Consider the following 18,086-nt stretch of genomic DNA (forward strand, 5'->3'; position numbering starts at 1 on the left):
TGCCTTACGTCCCCTACATCACACTCATGAGTGGTGACAGAGGGAGAGGTTGTCACCCAGGTCGGGGCAGAGGTCGTGGATGACCCCCAACCACCTTGGACGACACCTCCATAGCCACTATGTTTGACCACAACATACCTGTTGGTGGCCATAAAAGAAGAGAAGATCAATTGTGGTTGAAATTCATCCCTCTGGACCCTCTATAACCTCCTAGATATACATTTGAAGGGAAAGGAAGAAGATAAAACCAAGGCCACCAACCGAATTGTTGAGCTCTCCACGCTTGCATCCACTCGTCATCCTCCTTGAAGCGTTTGGCCAAAGGCTTGGATATTTACTATACTCCCAATGTCCCTTCCCCTATTGCACACTCTCCTCCAACGAGTTTTTCCCCTCACCCCTCTTGCAAAGCTTGTCTGCCTCCCTATGTGCACCTTGCTCCCTTGCCAATGACTGAAGTTCCCCCCTCTCCCCCTCAACTCAACTCATATGGGAATTTCGTTATGGAGGAGATTCCAGAGGCTACTAGTTCAAGGCAGGCTCGTGGTAGCTCTTAGGCATGTGGTGAATTGAGTTCAACATTCGTTTGGCTTCACAACATCACGCATTTTCTCCAACCACTTGACCAACATAAGGCTGGTTCTCTCTCCTTATTTTTTTTTATGGCTTGCATAAAAATCTTGTTTTGGATCAGTAGTGATCAATGTTATAAAACTCCTCATGATCGACCCATAAGTGCCAATTTTGTGATTGAGGCACCCCCATTTTTGTTGCAATTCACATTTTCTAACACCCCTCAATATATTATCCAGACACTGCGAAGCTCAACCCTCTTATGTAATTTGTATGGTCACACATCTTTGAGAAAAAAATTGGAAGTTGTAAGCTCCGGTTTCCCCCTTAAGGGGCATACAAATTTTGTTTTTTCTCTCTGGTTTCCTTGTTCTGGGGTAGAGATGAACCTCATGGTTGTAAATACTGTAATTTTTTTCTAGTTAATATAATGTTCAATATATGGTATGGATTGTTGGTAGAAAAAAATAGGATTACTTGAATGCTTTTTCCATTCATTTTGTATCAACATATGTTCATGAAGACATAAAAAATAATAAAATATTAATGTTTGTATCTCATAATGATTTGAATAAGAAACTTTGTTAACTTCATTATTTTTATATTGTTTGCATTTTAATGTTGGTCGACCTGCTCTTACATTTAATTATCAATCCAGGTAGGCTTTAATTTTTATAAGACTGTTTTGAAAAGTCTATGCTAAGGAAGATGATGATAGTATAAAATAATCTCAACCCAAATTTGTTGTAGAAAAACTCCTAGCAATCAACAAAGTTGTTACACGCTCCACACAAATTCAATGCAAAGAAATAATACAAAATAAAATACTCTTTCATTCAACCACTCTTACAACACCTGAAAACTATCACTCATTCAATCTGCATGCATAAAAGGAAGTGCAATTCAAAATGTAACAACAAAGAAAATAAATCATTGCCAAACTAAGGAGAGGGACCAGTCTAGAGCTTAAGCTGTCACACCATCCAAATATTATTGTAATGAATTAAATTACACATATACATAACTATAATAGTAGCAGTAAAAACAATCACATAAATGAGAAATATTTATGCAATCTTTCATTCAACCACTCTCATAACACTCATGAAAACTATCACTCATTCAATCTGCACACATAAAGGGAAGTGCAATCAAAACTGTAACAACATAGAAAATAATTCACTACCACACTAATCTGAGGGAATGGTCTAGGACTTAAGCTATCACACCATCCAAAGCTTATTGAAATTAATTAAACTACACACAAAATTACTGTAACAACAATCACATAACTGATGAATATTTATGCAATCTATCATTCAACCACTCTCACAACACTCCTGAAAACCATCGCTCATTCAATCTATACACATAAAAGCAAGTGTAATCCAAACTGTAACAGTAAGAAAATAATTCACTGCCACACTAAATTGAGGGACCGGTCTAGGACTTCAACTATTATAACATCCAAAGCTTATTGCAATTAATTAAATTACAAACATAATTAAATGTAACAACAATAGTAACATCAATCCTATAATTGATAAATATTTATCCAATCTGTCATTCAACCACTCTCACACCACTCCCGAAAACCATCACTTGTTCAATCTACACACATAAAAGGAAGTGAAATCCAAATGGTAACAAAAAAACAAATAATTCACTACCACACTAAACTGAGGGATCAGTTTAGGATTTAACTTGTCACACCATCCAAAACTTTTGCAATTAATTAAATTACACATGGAATTAACTGTAATAGAAGCAGTAACATAGATCAAATAACTAAGAAATATTTATACAATTATGTATTCCACTCTAAATAACTAGTGATCCTTGCTAAGAAGGAGAGCCCTTCCTCCTCAACAGGGGTTGGTGTACTAAAAAGAACAAAAACTACTAAAAGGAAATTATTGAACCACAAATTTGAGATTTTAATTAATAAAAGTATACGGATTATAGATCTCTTGTGTTTCCCCTTTCTAATCCTATTCTCCAATTCTTTGATTTAGCCCTCATGGGAAAAAAATATTCTCTTTGAGAGATCTTAATTACAATGAGAAGAATATCACGAGAATCTTTTTATTCTCATGTGATCTTAAAATAAAAATATATCTTAACAATTACACAATGATTTCCATGGAAGGGGTACAACTTTAACAATTTCATTTAATTACAAATAGAGTTACAGAAGATTTCAACCAAATGATATAGATGCTCCACAAATATCTCCATGTGATGAGAAGTTTCTTTTGACTTTGATGCGCTTTTAGATCCAATTTGATTAGGAAAGGCATCACTGCTTAAGAAATTGTCTATGTAAAAGCAACAACTCCCGAAAACTTAATTAATACAAATCGATAAAGGAACTAAAATGTAATCTTATAACAACAAGCTTCGACAAGCCATCTAAACCTAAAACAACCCATACACTAGTTTTATTATAAAAAACAACCTAAGAAAGTAGTTCTAATGTCAAATTATGAGTAGAATTCGACTAAGAAAGCGACAAGTGAAAAAAGACATACTTAGGTGAATAAGAGTTGTTACAGTAATAAGATATGGTCATGGTGGTAAAAAATGGATGAAAGAAATAGGAAAATAAGTAGGAAAAATATGACAATTGCTTGACCCAACATATTCCCCCAGATTAAGTGGTGAAGTTTACATCAGTTTAATTGTAAAATGTAATGGTGTCAGAACGGTCTAATCATGAAGTCTTATGGTAGGGTGAGGTATGTATTAATCAGACGAAAAATTGGATTTCCTAGATCCGGTCTGATTAGGAAAGGCAACATGTGCTTAAGCAATTTTCTGTTTAACAACAACAACTCTCATAACCTTAATCAATTCAAATCAGTAAATGAACTAAAATGTAATCCTGTAACAACAAGCTTTGATAAACCATCCAAACCTAAAACAACCTAGCCCTTAACCATTAAAGTACCTAACCTGTAAGCACCAAATCCCTTAGCTCTTGATCCTTAATCCCTTAAGCCATAACCCCTAATCCCTTAACCTTAATTCCCGTACCATAAATCCCATAATCCTCAAATCCCATATCCACTTAACCCCCAACACCTCAATTAATTAACTATTTAGGCACATCGGACGCTAATTCCGAGGCTAAAATGGGAGCTAATGAAGGAGGAATTGTAGGCGCAAAAAAGGAGATAAACTCGACACTATTGTAACAACCCCGGGTTAAAAATCCATGTAATAAAGTTAATAAAGGAAAAATAAGACCAAGTTCATGGGACATGTATTCCAAGCTGAATGTTGGGAAAAAACATAGTAACAGGGATCTCGTGTGATTAATTAATGGCTATGGAAATTTGTAAAGGAAATGAAAAAGGATTTAGAAATACATGAGGCATTTATTCACATTTTATTTATGAAAATAATGGAAATTAGGAGAAAAGGAAGGTGAAAGGTCACAAGTTACATGTAAGGAGGAAAATGAAGGAAAATAATGGAAAATGAAGAAAATAGAGGCCTCAATGATAAAAAGGCTTCTAAGGATCAGTTCATAGATTTTTGTCACTTTTAGCTTGGATCTCTCTCTCTACTCTCTCTTTCTCTCTCACTATTGCACACTTAGAGTTTTCTTGGAGCACTCTTGGAGAATCATGGCATACTTTGGATTTGGAGCAAGAAGGAAAGGAAGAGCAGGAAAGTGAAAAGGAACATCAGGATCAACAACTACAATGAGTTTTTCTTGTAGGTACCAAGTTACATGTATGATTTCCTTGCTAGTTTTGACATGCATGGCATATGCATGTGGTTATTTGGTTAGGATTTGTGATTGACATGGAAGATTGATTTTATTGAAAGTGGTTTTGCCTAGCCTTTCCATTTCTTGGATAGCCATGGTGTTGTGTGTTTTAATTTTTGTTTTTGGTTGGTTCTCATGACCCTTATGGTTGTGGGTTGAGTTATTAGTTCCCGCAACCTTAGTTGGAAAAGAACTCTAGAATCCCTGTAACAACTTGGGTTAAGTTGCTAGTCCTAGAAGCATTGGTTGGAAAAATTATTTGGAGTGCTTGGTGGGTTGAGTTACTAGTCTTGGAAGCCTTGGTTAGACAAATGCTCTAAAGGCCGACATCAGTTGTGGGTTGCGTTACTAGTCTTGGAAGTTAGGTTGGAACAAACGTTATGGAGATGTGGATAGCTTGGATATAGATCAATCTGGTGATGGTTAGTGATGTTCAATCATGAGGTGGAATCAATGGTTGAGGGTTGAGGTGGTTTGGCCTCTAGAAGCCTTGGTTTGGTTTTCTTGGTTTATTCCTTGATATCCCACTTTCATGCTTGGAATATGGCACGGGGTGATTGACTGAAATAAAGATTCTGTTAATTCCAATCTATGGCCAAGTGGCACATGGAAGTCCCTAAATTGGTTGGTTTTTGCATATGTTAATAAGATCTCTTTTTCTCTTGTGTTCTATGTGTAAATTTACTTGTTATTATGTGGCTATGATTACTATTCTATTATTATCTATTATCTAGTTATATGTTGGTTACAAGAATGGTTAATGACATATTTGAGTTATGGCTCTCATCATTTTTTGGTTAGTAGATGAAATATTAATGAAAAATGACCTAATAGATGATATTGTATTTATTGTGAGAGGGCATCAAACCTTATTGACGATTCTCAGATAACCATGAGACCCCTATGATCAGATATGTAATTATGACATGTAGATTACATGTGCATGATGAGTTTTATGAAATGTCTGTCATGGATAGGCTTGGTTAGGTCAAGTTGTTATATAATTTCTATGTGAAAGGCTTTGTACTAGTGTCATTCATTATTCTGGAAATTTTTATGAAGTTCTGGGCAGTAGTCTGGAGACTAGCCTGAAAAGTGGCTTAAATCTCTCAGTCGCTGGCATAGAACTAGGTGAAAGAGTCTGTAGTCGCATGAAGGCCTTGTTGTGGGAGCAACTGGAGGGTTACAATCACACGGAGGGCTTGTAATGGGATATACTAGGGTTTTAGTTTAGTTAGAAAGCAAGTTAACTCAAGGGTTGGGCACCTGGAGTGGTTGGTTAGCCCCTGGGGGTCCTGTAACTCCTAAGGAAGGTCAGTTTGGTTTTGGTTTGTCGATTCCACTTCCTTAATTGTACTTGGGAATATGAAACATTTCATAATAACTCTTCGTCACATATTTACATCGGTAGACTAGTTAGCTTGGTTAAGTAAGGGAGGAGGGTGGTTACAAGGTGGTATCAGAGTATGGCTCAACACTTGGACTAGAGGGAATAATGTGTTGTCATGCATACATATCGGTTGCATATGTGTTCATTATGCTTGTTGTCTATGTGTTTGTTATGTATATATGGTATTGGTTATTATTGTAGTTATATTTTCATATAGAAGTTGATGACATTATTGTTGAGGTGTGTTGTCATGAATACATGTCAGTTTTTTATGTATTGCTTATGCATGCGTGTTGTCTATATGCTTGTCATGCATGCAATATACATAGTCATTTTTATATTTATGACATCATGCATGGTGTTAGCACTCAAATCTTCCTCAGGCTGAGGAAGGCAAAACTCAAGGCAACATCAAACCAAGCTCAGCCTCGTAGCTAGCCCTACGACGACAGGAGAGGGCTCTCTCGGGGTCTATCTTGGCAAAAGATCTTCAAAGAGGCTGAGATGACTCACAATTAATATTGATTTTAGGTTAGTAAATAAATATGAAATGAGGTTTTTAATAAATGATTGGGTTCTCTGGGCTGCATGGGCGAAGAACAGCTTGAAACAGAGAAATATAATCAAAAATACAGATTATCTCCTGAGGCAAGATAGGCAAGAAGTTTAACATCAAATTTGAAGCATTGTGGAGTGGGTGAACTGTTGAGGGGTTGACAAGGGCATGGAAGATGAATCCTTGTCAAACAGAAGAAAACATTAAATATGAACACTTCCTCAAGACAGAGTAAATAAATTGAATTCTGCCTTTCTCACTTAAAAGTATTCATTTAGAAACGATTATGAAATGAAATGGAAACACAACGGGCTACATATGAAACAAAGGATGAGACAAATGTTAAATTTCATACCACAAGAATCTGAGGGGTCAGAGATGCATTTTTATTTAAATCCCTGTCAAAACTGTACAATGAAACTCTGTATTTCTCCTCCACAGCTCTCAGAACTCTCTTCTACAAATCATATACAATACAATAAATAAACTCTCATTCTCATGTTTGAAAAAACAGCTCGATCCAAAACAAGGGATCTGTTTTATCATTATTAACAAATAAAACTAAAAAATCAATCAGCTTTTCTGAAGATAGAATAATGTTCCTTCTTCTACTCGAATCTGTTGATGATAAATGAAAGGGCAGAAACTGTAGCTGAAGACCCTTTAAATTTGCAACTGAAGACCAAAATGGGCAATCGAACCTATCTTTCTGCCACGGTGGATATCCTTTGTTTAAATGCTGGCTTTGACTTTGACCTGGACGTAAGGTGTGAGATGATGAACCTCTGGGGCCATACTCGTGAGCCAGCTGGAGATGCTGGGTAATATTTGAAATCATGCAAGTGATTCTTCTGCTCGTTTTATAACGTAAAATAACGTCATAACTTGGTTGTGTGCACTGACGCACTATGGTTGATGATTCTTGGAGAAGGGCATCCAATTTCTTAAGCCAACTATTAACAGCTGAAGCGCCCTTACTGTCGCCTTGATGATTGAAACATTTCTTCTTATTCAATTCCAGGCGGTATTGCTGGATGTCCCTAATAACAGGCTCGATTTCCATTATTAAATCTTTCAGATTGGCCAACTCCTTCTTGCAGCGGAGTACTATGCCAATTGAATCAAGAATTTGGCAGATTGTCCTATCGATGCGCACAACAATGGATCCAGAGATAAAACCAGGATGAGCCATGATATGATTTTCTCAGTAAGAACAATAATATATGCAATCCCCTTTATAACGCAACGAAAACACTCCGAAGCTTAGCAGGTGAATATCTATATTCAAAATTCTCAAAATGAGAATTTATTTTCCCGTCACTCGACTGGTGAAGCAATAAGTCTAATGCTACAAAGCAAAAGCCTTAGAAATTATACATCTAAAACACAACACAGATGGTGGCTTCCGTCCATAAACTGGAAATTTCCTTTTGGTACTTCTTGATCAGTGAATTTTTATCAATGATCCTATTTGCAGCAGCACGAATTTCAACTCGTTTGGCTCTTTGTGCAAATTTCAATGTGTTGTGTGTCTCCTCCATGTTACTTGATGCTGGTGTGATTGTGCCTATGAGCGATACATGTCCATGTCCACTCAGTGACGACTACAAAAGGCGAGTGAGTTTAGAATCACGGTAAGGTATATGAGAAGCCTTTCCCTCACTTAGCTTTCCTATCTTTCCTTGCATGTAACTCTCTCTTCATATCTTCATGATCAAAATCCCATGAATCTACATCATCATGACCAACAACAGACATTCTATTCCCAGATTGTGGTTTTCTTATCTTTGTCTCAGAGCTCTTACGCTGACCAGAGCTTCTGGTTGGTTTCCCTGCGCCTCTAGCAAAAACTGTTTCTTGGGCGGCTGCTAGCTCTTTTGCCAGTTTTGCATTTTGGAAAGAAAGCTTAGTAACTTCTTCTGCCAAATTCTTAAGCTCAACTGCTGCATCTTGTGTTACTCCAATATCGAGTAGATTCATACTGTGGTGTCATCTTGCAAGTCGATGGAGCCGATTTGATACGAAACTGGGCGCAAGACAAAAAAAATTTGGGCTCTGTCACTGTATGGGTAGCACACCTACCCAGTGCGTAGCGCACACCTGAGTGCGTAGCGCCTATGCATTTTTACATTGTCCAGTGAGGCCCAGTGCGTAGCGCCCACCTGAGTGCGTAGCGCACACCTCCAACGCGTAGCGCACTATGTTACATTCATATGAAAATACATTGCAGCAACCCATTAGGCCTGTATTCATAGACCAACACATTAGACTGCCTGTTGGACATATACCAATAAAGCTTCACTATGTTTCTGTGGCGAATGGTTCCCAATGTTTCAACTTCTTCCTTGGACAATCGATGGTCATACTCTCACAGTAAATTCTTCCCACTTAGTTATTCTTCTTATGTTTGTCAGTACTGATATCATCTATATCCATTTTGGAGGTCGTCAAGAGGTCCTTCACTGCCACTGTTTCATTGTTGGGTATGTCAGTGCGATAAACCTTGTTGGAAGCCCCACTTCCAATTACATTTTCTTTGTCTTTCAATAATAAAACCCTAGAAAGCTCTTCTGCATTGAAGCTCAAGATATGAAAAACTGTGATTTTCAATGTTGAGTTTTCTGTTTTCTCCAGCCTATCTGCTTGGTGACGAACATACCTCCAGAAAAATACAAGTCCAATGACGAATATTAATGTTGTTGTTGTCGCTCAGAAATTGTCCTGGTTGTGGAAGGAGATCTCTGAGATAACCTTTTCAACCAATCTTTGGGATGGAAACTGACCTTTCCAACCGAGGGGCTCCCTCTTTGAATCAACTACACAATGTCACTTAGGCAGTTGTTCATGTAATTAAGTAATCGCCAGATCGTTGGTAAGTGAGATATTGCAAAAGAAATTTGGTTGGGCAGGAGAGGGTATCCATTGGGCGATAGAGTCACAGGCTCTGGAAGATAACCAAAGGTTTGCTGGATGCTTGGTTGAATGAGCAAAGGCTTGAAAGAGGCAAGGTACAAAAATGCTTTCTTAGACATAAAATTTAAGATCAGCTGACAGATGAAAAGAGAAACACAATCCACTACAAAGGAGCACCTAACAGAAGGCTAATTCCAATGAAGTAGCTTTAGAAGGAAAAGCTTGCAAGTATTGATTACTATATTTCAGAGCATCTAACATGGACGAATTCTGAAATATTTTCCCTTAATCAGATACTGAAGAAAGATAATATGAATGGAAAACAATCACATGAAGAACACAGACTGGAAAGCACTTTTCACATGAATCTCTATGGCCAAAGCTCTCGTACTTCTGATCCAGAGAATTTGATTAAATTTCATAAACACTGCCACAAAAATTGGCCCATGAAATTCCTCAGTACCCAACGCTAGAAGAGATTGTGATGTATAAAACTGACTGTGATTCTTTCTGCCACTAATAATCTCCAAAACTAACACCCCAAAACTATACACATCAACTTTTTTAGTCAATTGGCCATGCATTACATAGTCTGAAGCTACGTAACCTAAAGTTCCAGCAATCCCCGTGCTTAGATGAGATTGATCCTTGGGAATGTCTCTGGCCCACTGCCTTTGTCTTTTAACTGATTTTCCAAGTTGAACTGATAACTCTTGTCTATCTGTTGCAGGGTTGTTGAAGCTGGTGGCATTGAGGAACTGTAGAGCTTTGGAGCACTTTTGACAAATATACATATTCGGAAAAAACACATTTGATGATTTCTTCTTCAAAACAGGGTTTTGAAGAAGAAACACTCTCAAGCCTTATTGAGTATGAAATTTAGCAATGGAAACTAAACCTTTCATGCGGCTAAGTCAACAAAACCCTAGACCTAAAAACTCTTAAAGACTCTTTGCCATCCATGACTATAAATGACGAGAAATGAACCTTGGTGAATTTGACTGCAGCGAGCTGACAAGACGGAGTCTAACATTGGCTCCAATGGGGATGGCAGCTGCCGCTTTTTGGAGGTGCCAAGAACCGTAGAGCTTTGGGAGAGCAGATAGTGCCTCCGTCCATTAGGCAATAGAGTCATTATTTCAACAGACAACACGAGACTTCCGACTCCTTTATGGACTGAAACTTGACTGAAATGATTGAAAAACTGACTCGGCAAACTTCACACTAAAAATGTAATGAAACTCAAAATGAAATGCTGCCTTATGGCTGCTTATTTATTTACAAAATCTACCCTACTTTGCTGTAAAAACAGTAGATCAGGTAATACTGAAATGCCAGATCAACCATTCAAGTAAACCTAAGAATGATGCCGGTTGAGAATGCTTCCACCAGGACACAGATGTAATTGCTGGCAGCCCTTCATGCACGTAATGAGCCTGGTCACGTAAAAGACAGCCTGATCTATCAATCAAACTGAAAAACATTTCCATGTATGTTGCAATAGGATCGCAAAAGCCAAACTCTGTTTGCTGCCCCAACTCCGCAATACATATTTCCAGCTGCACACTGTTAATGCAAACATCTGTAGGCAACTCTATTATTTCTTGTTTCGAAGGAGGAAGAGTTTGCAAGAACTTTTTAGGGTCTCGGAAATCATATGATGGATCTGCTTATTTAAATACTGAATCTCCTTCTCAATTCTTTCCACAACTAACTCATAGAAACCAGTTTTAGCTTCAAGAGGTGACTTCGGAGATTTCAAACATTAAAACAAGGCACTGAAAAAATCTTCATTAATTTCAAAATCTGCTAACTGATTTCTTACTGATTTTATAGCTTCACACAGTGCAGGGTTTGCCACATACCCTACCATTGCATAAATGGATCAGCGAGCACTGGAATGTCTGGATCGAGTTGGAGTCGCCAGGTGAATGTTTCAGCCTTCATATGTGTCTGACTGCTGTCCACCATCAGCATCAGATCTGCAACTTGATTTCATGTACTGGGACAAGACAATCAACACGTCGAATTTCACATCAACAACAAACCATCTTCCCCAGTATGGTCGCCACCATGTTAGCGCTCAAATCTGCCTCAGACTGAGGAAGGAAAAACTCAAGGCAACATCAAACCAAGCTCAGCCTCATAGCTAGCCCTACGAGGACAGGAGAGGGACCTCTCCGGGTCTATCTCGGCAAAAGATCTTCAAAGAGGCTGAGATGACTCACAATTAATACCTGCATGGGTGAAGAATAGCTTGAAACAGAGAAATATAATCAAAAACACAGATTATCTCCTGAGGCAAGATAGACAAGAAGTTTAACATCAAATTTGAAGCATTGTGGAGTGGGTGAACTATTGAGGGGTTGACAAGGGCATGGAAGATGAATCCTTTTCAAACAGAAGAAAACATTAAATATGAACACTTCCTCAAGACAGAGTAAATAAATTGAATTCTGCCTTTCTCACTTAAAAGTATTCATTTAGAAACGATTATGAAATGAAATGGAAACACAACATGCTACATATGAAACAAAGGATGAGACAAATGTTAAATTTCATACCACAAGAATCTCAAGGGTCAGAGCTGCATTTTTATTTAAATCCCTGTCAAAACTGTACAATGAAACTCTGTACCCTCACCAGCTCTCAGAACTCTCTTCTACAAATCATATACAATACAATAAATAAACTCTCATTCTCATGTTTGAAAAAACAGCTCGATCCAAAACAAGGGATCTGTTTTATCATTATTAACAAATAAAACTAAAAAATCAATCAGCTTTTCTGAAGATAGAATAGCGTTCCTTCTTCTACTCGAATCTGTTGATGATAAATGAAAGGGCAGAAACTGTAGTTGAAGACCCTTTAAATTTGCAACTGAAGACCAAAATGGGAAATCGAACCTATCTTTCTACCACGGTGGATATCCTTTGTTTAAATGTTGGCTTTGACTTTGACCTGGACGTAAGGTGTGAGATGATGAACCTCTGGGGCCATACTCGTGAGCCAGCTAGAGATGCTAGGTAATATTTGAAATCATGCAAGTGATTCTTTTGCTCGTTTTATAACGTAAAATAACGTCATAATCTGGTTGTGTGCACTGACGCACTATGGTTGACGATTCTTGGAGAAGGGCATCCAATTTCTTAAGCCAACTATTAACAGCTGAAGCGCCCTTACTGTCGCCTTGATGATTGAAACATTTATTCTTATTCAATTCCAGGTGGTATTGCTGGATGTCCCTAATAACAGGTTCGATTTCCATTATTAAATCTTTCAGATTGGCCAACTCCTTCTTGCAGTGGAGTACTATGCCAATTGAATCAAGAATTTGGCAGATTGTCCTATCGATGTGCACAACAATGGATCCAAAGATAAAACCAGGATGAGCCATGATATGATTTTCTCAGTAAGAACAATAATATATGCAATCCCCTTTATAACGCAACGAAAACACTCCGAAGCTTAGCAGGTGAATATCTATATTCAAAATTCTCAAAACGAGAATTTATTTTCCCGTCACTCGACTGGTGAAGCAATAAGTCTAATGCTACAAAGCAAAAGCCTTAGAAATTATACATCTAAAAAACAACACAGATGGTGGCTTCCGTCCATAAACTGGAAATTTCCTTTTGGTACTTCTTGATCAGTGAATTTTATCAATGATCCTATTTGCAGCAGCACGAATTTCAACTCGTTTGTCTCTTTGTGCAAATTTCAATGTGTTGTGTGTCTCCTCCATGTTACTTGATGTTGGTGTGATTGTGCCTATAAGCGATACATGTCCATGTCCACTTAGTGACAACTGCAAAAGGCGAGTGAGTTTAGAATCACGGTAAGGTATATGAGAAGCCTTTCCCTCACTTAGCTTTCCTATCTTTCCTTGCATGTAACTCTCTCTTCATATCTTCATGATCAAAATTCCATGAATCTACATCATCTTAATCAGACATTCTATTCCCAAATTGTGGTTTTCTTATCTTTGTCTCAGAGCTCTTACGCTGACCAGAGCTTCTGGTTGGTTTCCTTGCGCCTCTAGCAAAAACTGTTTCTTGGGCGGCTGCTAGCTCTTTTGCCAGTTTTGCATTTTGGAAAGAAAGCTTAGTAACTTCTTCTGCCAAATTCTTAAGCTCAACTGTTGCATCTTGTGTTACTCCAACATCGAGTAGATTCATACTGTGGTGTCATCTTGCAAGTCGATGGAGCCGATTTGATACAAAACTGGGCGCAAGACAAAAATTTTCTGGGCTCTGTCACTGTATGGGTAGCGCGCCTACCCAGTGCGTAGTGCACACCTGAGTGCGTAGTGCCTATGTATTTTTACACTGGCGAGTGAGGCCCAGTGCGTAGCGCCCACCTGAGTGCGTAGCGCACACCTCCAACGCATAGCGCACTATGTTACATTCATATGAAAATACATTGCAACCGCCCACTAGGCTTGTATTCATAGACCAACACATTAGACTGCCTGTTGGACATATAACAATAAAGCTTCACTATGTTTCTGTGGTGAATGGTTCCCAATGTTTCAACTTCTTCCTTGGACAATCGATGGTCATACTCTCACAGTAAATTCTTCCCACTTAGTTATTCTTCTTATGTTTTTCAGTACTGATATCATCTATATCCATTTTGGAGGTCGTCAAGAGGTCCTTCACTGCCACTGTTTCATTGTTGGGTATGTCAGCGCAATAAACCTTGCTGGATGCCCCACTTCCAATTACATTTTCTTTGTCTTTCAATAATAAAACCCTAGAAAGCTCTTCTTCAATGAAGCTCAAGATATGAAAAACTGTGATTTTCAATGTTGAGTTTTCTGTTTTCTCCAGCCTATCTGCTTGGTGACGAACATACCTCCGGAAAAATAGAAGTCCAATGACGAATATTAATGCTGTTGTTGTCACTCAGAAATTGTCCTGGTTGTGGAAGGATATTTCTGAGATAACCTTTTCAACCAATCTTTGGGATGGAAACTGACCTTTCCAACCGAGGGGCTCCCTCTTTGAATCAACTACACAATGTCACTTAGGCAGCTGTTCACATAATTAAGTAATCGCCAGATCGTTGGTAAGTGAGATATTGCAAAAGAAATTTGGTTGGGCAGGAGAGGGTATCCATTGGGTGATAGAGTCACAGGCTTTGGAAGATAACCAAAGGTTTGTTGGATGCTTGGTTGAATGAGGAAAGGCTTGACAAAGGGAAGGTACAAAAATGCTTTCTTAGACATAAAATTTAAGATCAGCTGACAGATGAAAAGAGAAACATAATCCACTACAAAGGAGCACCTAATAGAGGGCTAATTCCAATGAAGTAGCTTTAGAAGGAAAAGCTTGCAAGTATTGATTACTATATTTCAGAGCATCTAACATGGACGAATTCTGAAATATTTTCCCTTAATCAGATACTGAAGAAAGATAATATGAATGGAAAACAATCACATGAAGAACACAGACTGGAAAGCACTTTTCACATGAATCTCTATGGCCAAAGCTCTCGTACTCCTGATCCAGAGAATTTGATTAAATTTCAGAAACACTGTCACAAAAATTGGCCCATGAAATTCCTCAGTACCCAACGCTAGAAGAGATTGTGATGTATAAAACTGACTGTGATTCTTTCTGCCACTAATAATCTCCAAAACTAACACGCCAAAACTATACACATCAACTTTTTCGGTCAATTGGCCATGCATTACATAGTCTGAAGCTACGTAACCTAAAGTTCCAGCAATCCCCGTGCTCAGATGAGATTGATCCTCGGGAATGTCTCTGGCCCATTTCCTTTGTCTTTTAACTGATTTTCCAAGTTGAACTGATAACTCTTGTCTATCTGTTGCAGGGTTGCTGAAGCTGGTGCCATTGAGGAACTGTAGAGCTTTGGAGCACTTTTGACAAATTTACATATTCTGAAAAAACACATTTGATGATTTCTTCTTCAAAACAGGGTTTTGAAGAAGAAACACTCTCAAGCCTTATTGACTATGAAACTTAGCAATGGAAACTAAACCTTTCATGCGGCTAAGTCAACAAAACCCTAGACCTAAAACTCCTAAAGACTCTTTGCCATCCATGACTATAAATGACGAGAAATGAACCTTGGTGAATTTGACTACAGCGGGCTGACAAGACGGAGTCTAACACATGGTGACTGGGATAAATATTGATATTTACAGATGTATATATATATATATATATATATATATATATATATATATATATATATATATAATATATATATATATATATATATATATATATATATATATATATATATATATATAGATATATAGATATATATATATATATATATATATATATATATATATATATATATATATATATATATATATATCTATATATCTATATATATATATATATATATATATATATATATATATATATCTATATATCTATATATATATATATATATATATATATATATATATATATATATATATATATATAAATATATATATATATATATCATGCTAATCAGGTTGATCTTGTAGATGAGATATCCTCCCCTAAACTACACTGAGGTATGTTGGTATGTTTATGTTTGGTTTATTTGACATGATATCATTGCAGGTAGAAGATCAAAGATGACTAGAAAAATGGTAGAATATAGTTCACGAGACTCTCCCTATAGATCAGATGAGCAACATGGTGATGGGTACTCTCCTGACATAGTAGACACTTTGAGAAGTTTGAAGGCAGAAATAAGAAGTTGTAAAGCAAATAATGACTAAATCATTCAGTCATAAGGGGGATTTGCGGGAATGAAGGAGAAACAAGTAGGGGTCAATGCAATAATTCTTCATAGCTTGTCTTACTTGCAGAGACAGGGACCACTTAGGATCAGTCATGGACAAGAGGAAAAGACTAGTGGAGCCTATGGTAGTAGCTCTCATGGTGGCCACATGTCAGATAGAGATGATACCATCCGAGAGGGAATATTTGTGGATACACCTGATAGATGAGGTAGTGGACATGTGATTTATTCTAGTTCTGGTTCAGACAGGTATCATGGTCATCATCGCTATCATCCTTATAGGACGAGTGATAAGGGATATTTTCTGTATCAGTTCAAGAAAGAAAAGCCACCTACAATTGATGGATAAATGAAGAAGTCAAAAGATGCAGAAGAATGGTTTCTTGGGATAAATAAGTTCTTCAAATTGCATAAGTATTGAGAGAACATGAAGGTAACAATAGATATGTTCAATCTTAAAGGTAAAGCAAACATTTGTTGGGAATATTTACAGAATGTGAGGGGAATTTGAGAAGAGGAGCTGACTTCGAGTGAGCTCGAGATACTTTTCAGGATAAAGTATCTATTAGAGAGATATTATGATGATTTGAAAAATTAATTCTATGAGCTAAAGATGGGATCCATGACCGATGAGGAGTACACTAACACATTCTTGGATTTATTGAGGTATGTGCCTTATCTTAAGGAGGATAAAGCAAAGATTCAGAGATTCATTAGTGGTTTGTTAGTGGAATTCAAAGACATGATTGAGTTTTATGATCCTATATCCTTGGAGGAAGCCATTAGAAAACTAAAGCATTATTATGAGCAATCAAAGTGTAGATCTGAGACTAAGAAATATTGGAAGGGTAATGAGAAGAATAAAGGAAAATGGGATAAGAAGTGAACAAGACCTTATTACATAGGTAATAAAGAGAATGTAGCACTTCCTAAGAAGTTCAATGCATCTGATAGAGGATAGGGGCTTCAGTCTGAGGAGTAGCGCAAGAGTGATGGAAGGAAGCCTCTACAGTGTTGAACTTGTGGAAAGGATCATCGCGGGAGAGATTGTCCACATAATCAGGGTGGCAGAGCACATATTTATAATGCTCAAAGGCACAAATAGTGGGGGATGTTGGACAAAGTATTCCATACATTTATGTAGTGTTGGATAATAGGCAGATGAATCACCAAACATCCATTATCAAGATGGACAGTAAGCTTTGTGATCGAGTTGTTTTTATTTTTATTGACCCTGGATCTAATTGTAGTTATATTAACCTTGACTTGGTTGATAAGTGTGGTTTGAATAAATAAGTGCATGCAAAGTCTTGTTTAGTGCAGCTGGCTACAAGTACTAAGAAAAAGAGCTCATCACTGGGCAAGAGATTGTGCATTTGAGTTGAATGGTATGCCTACATCAATGCATTGGAATGTGCTTCCATTGGGACCATAAAATATGTTGTTGGGTATGGACTGGTTGTATCTTCATAGGACCAAGGTGGATTGTTATGAGAATTCCATTGAATTCTTGGATGACAATGGAGAATAGAGAATATTGCAGGGTAGGAAAGAGGCAACATCAGTTAGAATGGTTACAATTATGCAGGAAAAGTGTAGTTGTAGAAAATGATGTGTATTATTTGCAATAGATATTTATAGTGACAAAGGTAAAGAAGCTGAGGATGCAAATGTCTTAAAGAAGTATCCAGTTTTGTAGCAGTTTTAAGATGTATTTCCAGCGGAGATTTCAAAATTTCTGCCTCACAGGGAAGTGGACTTTTCTATTGAGTTGGTACTAGGAGCAAAACTAGCATCAAAGGAACCTTACATGATAAGCACACCAGAATTAGTGGAATTGAAGCTACAGTTGAAGGAAATGATTGATAAGGTATACATTATGCCAAGTGGGTCACCTTGGGGTGCACTAGTGTTGCTTGTGAAGAAAAATGATGGTACTCTTAGATTGCACATTGATTACAAGTAACTGAACAAGGTAACCATCAAGAACATGTATCTGTTGCTGAGGATTGATGAATTGTTTGATCAGTTGAAGGGAGTAGCAATATTCTCGAAGATTGATTTGAGATTGGGATATCATTAGGTACACATTAAAGAGGAGG

This window comes from Pinus tabuliformis, chromosome 9 (genome assembly GCF_031772625.1).
Source record: "Pinus tabuliformis cultivar Carrire ecotype Pingquan chromosome 9, CPIR1, whole genome shotgun sequence".
NCBI classification, from domain to species: domain Eukaryota; kingdom Viridiplantae; phylum Streptophyta; class Pinopsida; order Pinales; family Pinaceae; genus Pinus; species Pinus tabuliformis.